This window comes from Tachysurus fulvidraco, chromosome 19 (genome assembly GCF_022655615.1).
Source record: "Tachysurus fulvidraco isolate hzauxx_2018 chromosome 19, HZAU_PFXX_2.0, whole genome shotgun sequence".
Classification (NCBI taxonomy): domain Eukaryota; kingdom Metazoa; phylum Chordata; class Actinopteri; order Siluriformes; family Bagridae; genus Tachysurus; species Tachysurus fulvidraco.
The window spans coordinates 6,591,392-6,606,566 of NC_062536.1; positions in this window are offsets into that span (position 1 = coordinate 6,591,392).

Sequence of the window (15,175 nt, forward strand, 5' to 3'; positions counted from 1 at the left end):
GAAGATGGTGCACAGAAAAGCCAAGATTATTACAAACTGCCTCTAGCTGTCCTCAGTCATAGTGATATTTTTTCAACCCAACAGTAGAATTGTGTGACCCAACTAGTAATGTGCATTGTGCAAACTATTTGACATCTTGAGCTGGCTCTTATTACATGAAAATTGAAAGCTGACAAAAATCTAAAAAAAAAAAAAAAGTATATTGTTTTGGCTGAAAATGTATTAGGATTCGGGAAAGGTACAGTGATATTTTAGCCATTGTGGATCATCAAGATGAAGCATTTGCAACCTACCAGGAACAACTCTCAGCACTTTAGGTCACTAATGCTTACCTGGTCGAAGCCCCCTGAGGCCTCGTGCCCCCACACCACCAATGGGATTGCATTATTGACCTACTGCCTAATACTTCCCCTTCCAAAAGCAGGATATACTCAGGTCATGATTCCATTTGTTTCAATTGGATAAAAGTATAACTGAAAAGACTCATTCTTTATTCCTGTGTAAAAGTATTGCATACATTTTTGTATGAAACTGAACAAATCATATATGGCCAGAAACAAAGGTTTAAAATTGTTTAATATCTTAAAAATAATTACAAATATTTATACATTCTACCATAAGTTTGGCTGAAAAAAACAATTCTTATCTGGGGGAAAATTATTGATTGAAATATAATGTGCTCTGGAGAAGCATCAGTGGTTCTCAGGCAAAACAAAAGCTAATAAAGGTCTCTTGTTAATGGTTATAATGTGGTTGTGTACCCTTTAACCTATAATGCATGCTGGTCAATGTGGTTTGGAGCTATCATTCTCTTCAAATACAGGAACAAATTATTCCCAGTAATCTTGCAGGCTCTCCATGACCAGCATGCTCCCCATGGGTTGTGCTGATTTTCACCACTGGTGTTCAAAATGTGCAATCACGATAGGTGAATAAATAATAAAATTTTGATTTCCATGATGTGAATCATTTCATGGTTCTGTACAGCAGTTATACTGCAATCATGACATAAATGCATAAGATGAATCAACATAAATATTTAGAGTCAGTTCTAGCTAGAATACTGACATTTCTTATTTCAGTTGTGTGAGTGAGGTAACATCAAAGGTTCGAATGCACTTCTTCTAGTTTATTTCTGTGGAGTGGATTGAAGTAACTAAATATCAGGATAAAAAATAGGGAATCTTTTTGGAAATCAGTGTTAATGAAACTTATGAACAGACACAACATGTACAATTGGGTTCACTGTAATGCAGAGTAAAGATCACCTGCAATAATCTCACTCTTGATAAATAAAGCAAAGCACTGAAGATGGATGGACTTTAGAATAAAAGCCATTATTTGTCAAATATACATTACAGCACAGGGAAATTCTTAATGCACATATCCCAACTTCAAAGATTGTGGTCACAGTACAGAGTCAGGCATGATACATCACCCCTGGGGCACATCAAGGGCCCGACAGTGGCAGTACTCTGGTTTGAACCACAATCCTTGAGCCTTTACTGCTTGAGCCACCACTTTATGGCAAATGCAAGGCGATGTTTAGTGTTATACTATTCATCAAATAGTATAGCAAGACTAAACAATTTAAGTGCCAGGAAAAATAACTTTAGCTGATTTTTGTCAGAAATTTGCAAGGAGAAGTTTGGGACACAAATGAATCAGCTCTTTTTGGTTATCTTAACTCACTGAGCCAGAATTGTCATTCTCATGAACTCACAAGACCAGGAGGTGCTTTGCTCACCTTTTGGTATCCGGCTGCTGCCGGGTTTGTTTTATTTATGGTGATAAACATAGAAATGAGCACCATGTTCCAATGTCTGTCATTTATACAAGCCTAGAGGTATGCGCCAAACATGGGTTCTAACACCTTTTGGCTGTTGTTACTCTTGTGGTCTCAGAAGACTGTTTGGGATCCATCACTATAGATTTTCAAGCCTACATGATCATCTCCACCACCCAAGGACATGGTCGGCTATAAATTTTCCATACAATTACTTTAGCTTATAGTAACATCAACGTTTTCAGCAACGTCAGCATTACTATGCTATGAACTATTGTACATGATGCACTGTAATAGACATAAAAATACATATGACAAGTGAGAACTTAAATTATTCAAAATGCAATACAATTTAAATGTGTTATATCATAATATTACTGGGAATAGCCATCTATACTGTTTATGAATATTAATCATTGCTCCAGAGAATCCACCGTCTGTTATTTTGTGTTCTAGTGAGACAAACATACTCTGTCATATAAACGTAAATAATTCAGTCCTAAACATGCAGTATTTATAGGGTTGGCTTTCATGTATGGAACAGTCTTTCAATGGAATATGTGGTTGTGTTTAAATTTTCAAGCATCCTGCAGGGTATTTTTCTACAGGTCAACCACAACCTTTAGGCAGACCAGGGCAGGGCACGTAGTCTTCTTGTCTTTTCTGTAAAACATTTAACATCTCTGCAGCCTGTGGGAGCAACATGCCAAGTCCACTGTCCATGCAACAGTTTGAGTTTCTCTGCAGGGACCTTACAAGATTAAAAAGATTAAGGCTTTAAAGATTATATATGTGATGTAAAACTAAAATGACCATATTAATAATAAGATGAATAAAGAAATGCTTACAAGATGCTTTGATAACTCAAAATATTGAAAAAAAAACGTGATAGACATTTTGAGGTTCAAAAGATATTTGTAAATGATTATTTGAGTTGTGCTCATACACGTAAATCAATACAGCCACAGTAAACCCAATCAGACAACATATAATAAGAGTTTTCTGTTTGGTCTTCTGATATAGGAATGTTAAAGCTGTTCTGTCTTGAAATTCTAGGCTAGTCTGATTCAGCAGGACTCTATGAGTTTCTCTCAGACCATACAGTACCATTCAGTACAAATGAATGATTATTCACTTTCCATTACAGCAGGTCCTCATTCTTAACAAGCAATTTTAGAAAGATTGACGCTACAGTCCTGGGGAAGAGTTTTAGAAACTCTTGACATTTTCCCTCGAACTGCTTTGATGGAGCTCTTGCGTTATTACATATGAACCGAGTAAGTGCGCCACAGATTGCCCTATTTTAGTAAAAGTTCATTTTTCCCTGTCCATTTGTTTCACATTTTTAGGGAACCTTCAGGCAGAGTAAAAGGAAACAAATGGTTTTTAGAAAGATATTTTGTCAAAGAAAAGGCTTTTTCAATCACAGGCTTTTCAATTACACCGTAATAGATGGTGCTTTAGATATACCGAGAAAATTCAAATGTTCTTGATAAAGCACCATTCTGTAGCTTGGTAACTAGGCACCTCTTTAAATAACACCATGATTTACAGCAATACTGCACATCATTACTAAAGCAGACAGCTTTTCTTACAACACTATGGTAATGATATATATGTTAGCAAGCTAGAGATTGTCTGTTAAAGCTTGAGTGTTATAAATACATTTAATCTGATCATTTCTAATTTTTTTAATCAAATGACACATTCACCAGATGATCCATTAAATTAGAAGATAAAAGATACAGATATATATATATATATATATATATATATATATATATATATATATATATATATATATATATATATATATATATATATATTAAAGATATCGGGTTTGATATGTTTTTTTTTTTTTCAAATCAAATTTACTAATCAGCTGAACATTTTTTATAGCCCACATAGATTTTGCAGTGTACTGTACAGATGTCATACACTTGTCACACAAAATAATAATAAACTGTACATTTCAGGGTCACTGGTGTGGTAACCTCAATGGTATAGATTTTGCACTTGTAGTAAAACATGCATCTTTTACTTAGAAAGGTGCATGTAGTATAGAGCAAGCTGTATAGAGCAAGTCCCTGTGGCTTAAATACTCCACCTATTTTTCAAGTGTGTATTTTTATTCATTTAGGACATATTATCTGTTCAATACACATGATGTATTGGTACTCATTTTGTGTGGTAATATAACTGTATGTCTTGTCTCCTCTAACTCCCCTGCTCATCCATTCTCCCTTATCCCAGGATAACACACCTTCAGTAGCTGTATATAAAATAAACATTAAACTGGCTAAAGACAAGAAAACATTCAGGCATATGAACCTAGATAATGAACAGGAACTGGACTTTGTGATGAGAATGGAGAAGAGGAAGAAAAATGTGAAGTGTGCCACTGATAAAAGTAAACTGAATAGAAATAAAAACCTAGTTTTGAAGATTCTGAAAACAAACATGCTGTTTCATCAGGAAACCACGGATGGAGCTGATGCTGATGATGGCGATGATGGTGGTGGAGGTAGTGATGACAGTGATGATGATGATAAATATAAATTCTGTCTGTATTCTGTCTTGGCTTCAATAACATTTTTTTTTCCAGATTTATACATTTTCTGACCACTATTCTCTTTAAACTCTAGAAACTGTCAAGTGTGTAAATCCCAAGAGAAACTCAGGCCAGTGATTCATTCTGGCATTTGTTGTGAATATAAATTGAATATTACTTGACCTGTATCTGCATGATTTTTGCATTGCACATGATACAACAGATTTCTTAACTGCATACATTTCTAGATTTGGGGGTATATAAATATATATAATGTGTGTGTATACATAATATAAAACTAGACTTCGGTTTTAATGAGTTGACACAAGTTTAATTAATTCATGCATTTCAGTGTAGTCATCCCTTGATGCGTCTGATGGATATAAATATTTTAAGTGGTCTAAGAGCTCCATGTGCCACATTAATACTTCTTGAACTAGAAGAATTTGATGAAAAGTGGTAATAGAGTGATTATACAATATAGGAATAAGCAGTATAATTGAGCAACACAATCAAACCCCCCCCCTTTTTAATAAACATTATATTTGTCAATCTAAATGGATATGGTTTCAATATTTTAAAGTTCACTTGTCACTTCTTTGCAATTAAATTTCCTCTGTAGCAAAAAAAAAAAAAAAAAAAGACTAGTGAATCTATTCAGTAGTCCAAGAAACTGGTCTTGGTCTTGTACCCCTTTCCTCAAATAATACACATGCCCATGGCTATAGGATAGATACATTTGTCATCAGTGCATTATTATATAATGGATCGGTGTCTGCTAATGATGCATATAAATCTCCACAACTCCTCTCATACCAAAGCCAGCAACACGATATGATGCTTAAATGGGGGCAAAAAAAATGGTACATTGATTTTCTGCCTTTTACCTTTGTGCATTTCACCTACAAATAAGGTATAATTCAGTTTTTTCAAATTAAAACCTCTGAACTGACAGACTGGTGTCTGAGTGTTTGAGTCTAAATTCATAACAAGGAAAGGGCAAAACAAATCATGATCATTCTCCTTTTTCCAATATAGTCTGTTTCACTTCATATTATTCTTTTCATTCCATGCTACAATCATGAAAAAACAACAATCTTGTTAATAATAAATTTTGCACCTTTGACACGACACACCATTCACTACGGTAAGCGTGCATGATTGGGAAGCCTAGGCATGTCTTTCACCTATTATCCAAACAGCATGGCTGTTCAATTTATTTTCCTCCATTTCCTGACAAACAACTTTAAGTCTTAAGCAAGTCTGAATCTGCATCAATGAATGATGCTACGAGGTAAGATAAAAAACTCAGTGTAATTCAAATATCAACAATAAAAACACACTGCTTGTACAAAACATGAATAACACTGTAGGCACTGTACATGATAGTAGGCAATAGGTATATGAAGCAGTATAATATCAATCATAAACTGATTTGAGAAAAATAAAAAATTACAACCTGTGAGTTTTGTAACCAAATGATGTTTGCACATTTAAGTCCTTTGGCATGCATTCCAGGAAGGTAACTTGGCCAATTCTGCATGAGGACTGAACAATATACAATTAAATGAGACTCATACAAATAATTTAGATCTAAACACTAGAAGAAGTGAGCAGTATTGACAATCTTGTTTTCGTCTGTATAAATAGTTATGTGTTTTGTTTCTTATGCAGCAAAGTGCCACCATAACTTACATGAGATCTTCTCCACAGAGCTACAGTACTACTCTCCGAGCTCTCAAAGAAGTTTATCTCCATGCAGCTAAGCTAAATTGGTTTTGTCTCTCTGAAAAAGCAGGAGAATACATATTGATTCTATACCTGTTCTCTTTTCCATTTAATGACCAATATCGCTTCCAAGAAGGCACTTGTGTGAAATTGATCCAAACAAGTAATTCCACTGATTTATTGACCCTCCTCTTTCAGTGGCTGCCAGAAGTCAAATACACAGGGCTTGAAGGTCACTCATGAATACACAGGAGCATAAAGCACTAAAATTCTTATTGCATAATGCAAATGCTTCACTTTATATATCAAGTTAATATTTAAATTTGCTACAACATATTGGTGTTGATTTGATCACGTAGTCACGATACAACGATTGTGCAACAGCACTCTCTTACTGGAGACTCATTAATCATAGTTTGTGCATAAATAATGGAAGCAGCCATGACATGTTTAAGGTATTGTTAATGATCCTTAACAATTTAGTTAATACTAGAATTGTCTATATGTCTATTTTATTCTGCTTAAATCATTGGAAATCTCTTACATCTTTTCACAAATAATCGTCGCAAATGGGCGATGGAGAGAGATCGGACTCTATTTTGTTCCTAACCCGTGACTGATGCGGTGCAAAAGGACTATCCATTTTTTATAGTTGTGTGTGACTATGTGTGAGAAGAATAAGTATACTCACTTAGCCACATTGATTGGCTCTGCCTAGGAAGCAAAACGACATGTACTCTTTTTGTTTTTCAAATCACTAGAGCAAAAGTGATATCATAGGATTCCATGCAAGCAAACGTCAATCACTAAATTCTAATTAGACACAAACTCTACAGTCAGTGGTTCCAAAAGATAGATTTTGAAAACTTGAGGTAAGACTTACAGGATTTATATGTTGATAGACAACATGGGAAACTAAAGTTAGGAGATAAATTTTTCATCATTTTAAATCTCAGCAAAACGAACACTTTCAAAGCAACATAGATGAGGATCAGATAACAATGTGGCACCTGCATTAAGTATTATTCTCTTTCACCTCTGTATCAGCTTCCCCATCATGGATAATAGATTTCAGGCTGAAACACACAAAGCAGAAACCCCCACTGAGCTGAGAAGAGATTGGATATATCCTTTTTTTTTTTCGCAAAATGATAATTTCTGTATTTGCCTCAGTCCCTACTATCTGCTCGGTTCATCTATGACTTTACATAAAAGACTTTCTCTGGGGAGGAAATCACCTTTCTAAGCATTTCATCTGCTAACAACCTGATCCGAGAGTCCTGCAGCACACAGCTGCCTCAGTGCTTCTGTTTTTTTAGTTCTTATATTTATTAATCTGTTCTGTGGTCCTGCATTAATTGACACCTAGCAGAGATTGCATAGAGCCCCTGTTACTCCTGATATGGCACGGGAAATCACTCAACTGATTTAAATAAATGTTATTACTATTTTAAATAGGTTGAAAATGAGTAGGTTGGTTTAGGAAAATGGTCTACAACAGTACACCAAACATCCATTTACTAAATAAAAAAAATAATTCTTGCATATACAAAATACAATACATTAACCACATTAAAAATACCATGGCTTAAGGACATACGAATTGATATCCAGATTTTGGGGTAATATCTAAAGAGTAACAAAAGTAATGTATGAAGAGTTAGGGGTTATAACAAGATTCAGTGCAGTGCAAGTGCAGTGAGTCTCAATGCTAGAAAATCTTTAGATTTTGAAACATATTGAGAAAAAAAAACAATTCAGGACTGGTCTCTGGCTAGGTCATTCAAAAACACTGAACTTTTGGTTAAGCCATTCCTTTATTGATTTGGGTGTATGCTTTTGGTTATTGTTGTGCTGAAAGGTGAAATTCGTCTTCAGCTTGCTGGCAGAAACCTAAAGGTTTTGCACCAAAATCGACTGGTATTTATAGCTATTCATCAATCTCTCCACCTTATAAATGCACCAGTTCTGGTTTAAGAAAATCAGCATAAAATAAATTACCTCAGTAATTATGCTGCCAACACCATCATGCACCATGGGCATTGTGTGCTTTTGGTGATGTGCAACAAACCTGTTTTTTTTTTTTGTTTTTTTTTTTTGGCAACAAACATCCTTTTAGGAATTATGGAATTATTATACCTTTTTGAATTGGTGTCATCAGACCATAAAACATTTTGGCCACAAGGCTTTATTTGAGCGTGAATGTTTTTTGGATGGAGAAAGGTTTTTTGTTTATCTGCCCTACCCCACAGCACAGACACGTGAAGAATATGAGAGATTGTTGCTGAGAGTAATCAGTACTTGTCAGGTATTTCTGCAACTCCTTTAATGTTGCCACAAGTCTCTTAACAGCTTCCCAAGAAGATTTTTGTCTTATCCTTTTAGAAATGTTGGAGGGACATCCTGTTCTTGGTAATTTTACTTTAGTGCTCCATGTTCTCTATTTGTTGATGCTGATCTTTATGTGTTTCCATGGTACATCATGTTTTGGACATTCTTTTATACCTTTCTCCTAATTGATGATATCAAGATATGAAGGAACCTCTACAGAAACAGCTGATCTCTATGTGCGGTTACTCAGAACATTAATAATGACAGCTGCATGGTAATTAATTTGAAACATGAGATTGAATGTGTTTATTCTTGTGTAACCAGGCTGTTATAACTTTTTTATGTTTGGTATTTTTTATTTATGCTGTTATAACAGGGGTGTGTAGACATACAGTATGTAAACAATTCAGGGCTTTTGCTGTATTGTTCAGGTTAGATGTCTGCTTGTGTTGTATAATTGATGGCTCAAGGTTATGTGAATCATTTGGCACTATATTTATAAATTAGTTGCCATTCACACTTGACGGCTATTTCGGTAGCATTTAGATAAGATCGAGCATGTCTGTCATGTCTAGTAGATATGAATTTTTATTGCTTTCTGATCTGGTGCAAACTTTTATCACAATTTGGATCATATTTATCTATAGTTTGCTGTGGATAAAAGTAACTGTCATATAAATGAATGAATAAATACTGATTATGTATAGATGGTGAGTAAATATTTAGAGAGTAAATAAAAAAACTAATTAACTATGTGATTGTTTTATAATTTTATGTGTCATGATTAACAAATAATAATTTATTTCTATATACGAAATCGAACAAATATTTTACACATTCAATTTGATTATTCTTTGGTTATTGTTCGATATAGTCTCTAACTTCTGAACAGCCAGTTACTTAGTAGCCTTGTTTCTTTGTAGAATTCTCATTTAAATCCACAGGGGTAAAATGGAAATACATCAGGATTTTATGATTATTATAATATCAAACCTATAATCCACAACTAATTGCAAATATTCTTATAATCACTATTTTTTATAACCTAGGATTAAGCTTTAAAGGTCACCAGGTGATCATTATAGAGTATACAGAACTGGCTGCTCAGATGAACGCATCATTGGCACCAAGCTTATGAGAAACAGTTAAGCTTGTGCGGTCTTACTTCTCACATTCTTTAGACTGGCAAATATCTGCTTAGGTAATCATAAGGCTTAGCATAAGCCCTGATTTTTATATACTGTATGCATTCGAGCAATAAGTGCTTGTATAATGGCCCATAATGGCACAGCATCTAACACCACCATATCTAAACTAGTTTAAATGGCATTATGGAGAGTCATATAGTTCCTTGGAGCTCCTCACTATACATTACGCATGAGATTTTTTACAGCATATAAATCATGAATCAGATGAATGGATCTGTTCACGGTGTGCCATTTTTTTTTTTCATAGTGATTCCGTGATGGACTTTATGTGTTGAGGTTCAAGAACAGGTCACTGTGCTTTACAGGGCTGTGAAAAGGATGTGAATTCCTAAGGCTTGTGACCTGTTTGGCATTTAATTTCATTTTAGCATGGCTCCTTGACATACTATATATGTTGTAGAAAAAATAGCAGTGCTTTTTCACACCATTATGAATCAATAGTACAGTCATGGTTGCTTCTTGTGTTGGAGGAATTAATGCACAACTTACCAAAGAAGACATTTGAATTTTATGAGAGATATTATGACTATGATGAGGACAGATGGGCTATACTGAAAACAATGAGAACAAGGTACATAATCAAAGACAATAAAGCAATTATGATAGATGATGAAATTAAGTTAACAGTGCAAATAAACCATTAGTTTAATGTTTAAATATTATTAGAATATAGTATGAAATCTATCAGAAAATGTATTCTGTCATCCATTCGGTAGCATTTGTTTAAATGTGGTACTGTTCATATGAATAATGTTCATACAATTGTAAAGTTTGTATACAACTGTTTTTGGAACTGTAAAGATTTTATACACAAATATGCTAGTTATGTTGTGCGACTTTTTTCATTACAAATTCCTTAGACATAGAAGTTATGTAAGGGCAAATCTGACTTTCACTTATTATTTGGTTTTTCTTATTTACTCATTTTATTCTTGCCCAATCGGTATGATCCTATTCACACCTGGGTCAAATCTGTCATCGAATTTGAGTGTTGAACATATTAACAATCTGAAAAAAGCTTGATCTGAATTTAATCAAAATGAACATCTACAACATCATTAAACAGCATCAACAATATGGTATATAGACTAGTGACTTATAATTAATAACAATAAAAAATGATTACAGTTGTACTTCATATTAATTGTATTAAATTCCTTTTAATGTCAATGTGTATTTAACTTCTAAAACCAGGAAGTAGTCCAGATGCAATTGATAGTGTCAGAAAACGGGTGTCTTTACAGAGTGGAATTGGACCAAAAGACAAGGATAACATAAAAAGGGGGTTTATTAGGAAGAATCAAGAAAAACTACAACACATAGAAAACACTAGGGAAAAGACTAGGCAACTGAAATAACACCACAGAAACCAGGAGACAAGATATCGCACAAAAACACAAGGACTCAGCAAACGACACACACAAGACAACCGGTATAAACGGGGTAAACAATCAGTGAGACACAAGGAACACGTGTGCAGAGGTGGGAACGGATTAAGAATCGGGCAGACCCATGGCACAAGACATTAACAAAGCCTGCCAGAACCCTGGTGAATCCCAGGTGTTCAGGCAGGGAATTGTCCAAGCCGTCTATGACAGATAGTCTGTGTGGTTTAGTATATTGTTTATGTGAAATAAGGTATATATGTTTATGGTGGGAAATTGCTATCTGTATTTAGAAGCTTTAACTAAGTCTGGCTAATTAATTCTGACCTATTTAAATATTTTACTAGCAAAATTAATAAAAACTTATTGAAAAACAAAATTCACACTTGTTATGAAAAGCTTTTCAAATGTGTACAGATCTACAAACACTGCCTTAAGGAACCTTTAAATCAGTTTTTTTCTGAAATGCTTTGCTTTCCACTCTGTTTATTTTTGTCCTCTGATCTCAGACAGCTGTTTGCTATTCAGCGCTTTCCTTCTATTGGTTCACTGTTGCAACACCTGCATAAAATCTTGCATGTGAATTAGATGTATATGAGGGAAAATTGGATCATGTCCACTGACCAGCCATAACATTTATACCACCTGCCTGGGGACATTGTAGCCTAGTGGTTAAGGTGTTGAACTACTGAATCCCTGAATACTGTGTTTTTCTGAATTCTGAATCCCAGGCCCACCAAACTGCACTGCAGGGTTCTTGAGAAAGATCCTTATCCCTCAATTCCTCATTTGAGATAGAATGAGATAAAAAGCTGTTTTGGATAAGGATGTCTGGTAAATGTAAACCTGCCTAATATTGTGTAGGTCTCCTTGGTTCTACAAAACACCTCTGACCTGCCAAGACTTCATGAAGCCTCCATGGATCAGACTTATTTGTCCACCACATCCCACAAGCCAATCAATACACTGAATTCTTTGCCAGGTTGCTCAAACTATTCCTGAACATTTTTTGTAGTGTAGCAGGAAGCCTTATCTTTCTGAGAGAGACCACTGACATTAGGGTATACTGTATATTGTACCTTGAAGTGATTTCGTTAAGTAGGTACAGTATGTTTAGGTAGATGCTACAAATCACAGTAACATCCAAATGAATGCCAGGACCCATGGTTTTCCAGCAGAACACTGCATGAGGTGAGTGGGTCACATTTGCTAATAAGGGCAGATTTGGAGCTCTAATAACCTTTCTGAAAATGCTACTGTAAAAGTTCTTTCCTTTTTTGGTCATTTCAGCTAGTTGATTGGCATCAACTTCAAGTAATGGCTGCTTCTTTACCATTTATTTGCAGTTCTGTCTTTCTCTGACAGGTACCAGACAAAGTATTGGTCAGACACAGTTTGAAAAACACAGGGATCAAATGTTCCAGTATTCTTACTCACTGATCTTTGTTCATTTAGATTAAATTGACTACTGCTACGTAATTGAGTATCTCTGACAAAGCCCTCATCACCATTAGCTTGAAAATTCCCAAGACTCAGGTACAAAGAAATGATACCTTCAGATTTTTTACTGGTTTAATCTCATCAGTACCATTTTTATTATCAACTGAAAGCATCTTTTTTCTTTATTCAGATCATGTGTCAGTGTTTCAGTGGATGATCTAAGCTTTCAATAATTAGTTTTTAGAAGTCTGATCTCATTCTGTATTTTGACCTATTCCTCTTTCTATCAATTGCTTGGTAATTTTTTGTAGATTTTTTTGTAGAAATTACCCAGTCATTGAGTCAGGAATGAAGCTGCACACATTTGCAACTTTTCCTTTTTTCCATTTCATTTTGGGATCATTTTCAAATCAACTCATACAGAATATCAGTAACATTCTCTGTGAGCCCTGTTTGGTGATGTATTTAACCACCAGTTCTTCCCTTCTCAAAATCTTATTGAATTATGTAAAGTTCTTGATGTCACACTGCAGCTCTGATGAAAAAAATGATTTAATGTGACTTCAGGTATTATTATCCATATATTGCTAACTCAAAAATGATAATTATGACCTATGATAATAAATTGTTTTTGGGGTGGTTTGTTCTAATACCAACCTTAGAGTGGAATATGCTTAGTGGCAAATTTCTTACACAACTGAGTTATATTTTTAATAATTTAAAATCAATATAAGACCTGAATATAATGCAGCAATAGTATGTATTTAAATGTTTACTGCACTATAATTCACACAGGTTAAACCCTACAACCACTCTTACAAAATAGAATATTTAAAAAGCAATTATCATTCTAGACAATTTCACACTAAACCTGTGATTGAAATTTTTATCACTGAAAAATTGAAGTGGTGATGACGTGTCTTACCTTTTTAAGTACAAATTCTTCCTCACTTACACTCTCACTCATTCTCAATATTTTTAACACCACATAGTCTAAAACACATTTCTCCTTTTTAGTCTAAATCATAGCTGGAAGTTCACATTTTGCATCTTTTGCATGAGACAGTATTATCTATACTGTATGTCATTATGCATATCACATCTTGATGGTCTTATGCACTTTTTCCTTTCCTGTTTTTCCCTCTACGTTGTGTTCCAAACTGTAAAATGTTTTGGAGGATGGGTTGTAGCCAGAGGATTTCCCAGATTTATACATGAATTTATCCATTTGCTACAATAATTTTATGAGCTACATTCTTGCATATAACTCCTTCCCATTTCTGTAATTAATCCACTAACTCCTCTCCTAACTGAATTGTGAGAATCTATGTAATATTTCTATTTTATTCATCCCAGTCTAGTCTACTGTTATTCTCAGAAAAGGTAAGGTAGGAAAGGTTACAGAAAGTTTAGTAAATGGCTTTTTTTAAAATATCAGATATAAATTATGATAAGTGGGAAATGAAGAGGCACTGCAGATGCATGGAGAGCATTTAAATTGTGAGTGATAAATGAGAGACTGTACTAACTGTGCTGTTCCAGGTTCAAAGATGATAAAGAAGACAAAAAGCATCTGATTGTTCTGAGAAAATAGGTTATTTTTTAGGATAAATAGACAGCCACAGTGCAACAGTAGAGCACTCGCTGTCTGTTTTATAACGGTCGTCTTTGTTCTTTTATAATAAGGACATGTTTGATAACTATCTCAGATGATTATTACAGATTATTTGGCAATTATAGTTAGTAGCTCTGTGCAAGTATACTATTTGAATATTTGCTCTGATTTCAAAAGAAGAAAAGTACCACATTTTCCCAAATTGCTCAGCACCTTCAGAGCAATAAATCATGCTTAGTAAATGCCACCATATTACCTTAAGTACCCTTTGCCTTGCTCTCATCCATGCTCTTATGATGTGATAAATTAGGTAATCAGATTTCTGATCATTCTCCTTCATCTCTGTTATTCTTTCTTTTTCTTTCTGTCTGACCACAACACTTGGCAGGCTTCAGATTTCTTTTTGAAAGCTTCCCAGACTAATGTCTGTTATTGAGCATGGTGTTCTGATTCTCCACTAACTCTTTTCTACCCCATGATCAATATCCTTGCATAATTTAATGGAGACTCTTTGATTCTAGTCCAAGTGACCTTGGTGTAGTCATACTTTTTCCAGGGAACTATCTTTGGAAAAGTACAACTGACAATAGAGCAACATGAATGTCCCTCATCACAATCCCTGGATACATAACACAAAAACTCAATTAATTACAAAACCAAGAACAATAACAGGTTTGATAAAATGGAGGGGAAATCAGCATTCATGTTCAAATTTCAAGTTCATGTTTGTGAACATCACGTAGCCTGTGAGTCAGGAAGCAATTTCTCTAAAGGAGAAAAAAAATATGTGGTACAATTTCTTTCATTACTAAGAAATATAAAAGCAGAATGTCATTTGAAAAAGAATAAAGGCTTTCACTCTCCAAACTGCAAAACTTAAAGAGAACATGATGGTCCAAATATCCACCAAACACAAACATAAATACAGTTTTTTGTTTGGTTTTAATATTTTGTTTTATTTCTTTCTCTATTTTTTTCTTTTCTCTTTATGCCAATGCTGACAATGGAGCTGAAACAAAAACAGTTGATATGGCTAAGAGGTTTTTAGTAGGGATGCCAACTAAATTGATTTCTATGTTGTAAAATGATCATTTAAAGTTTTTAAAGTTTATTATGAAGTTGTAATATGGA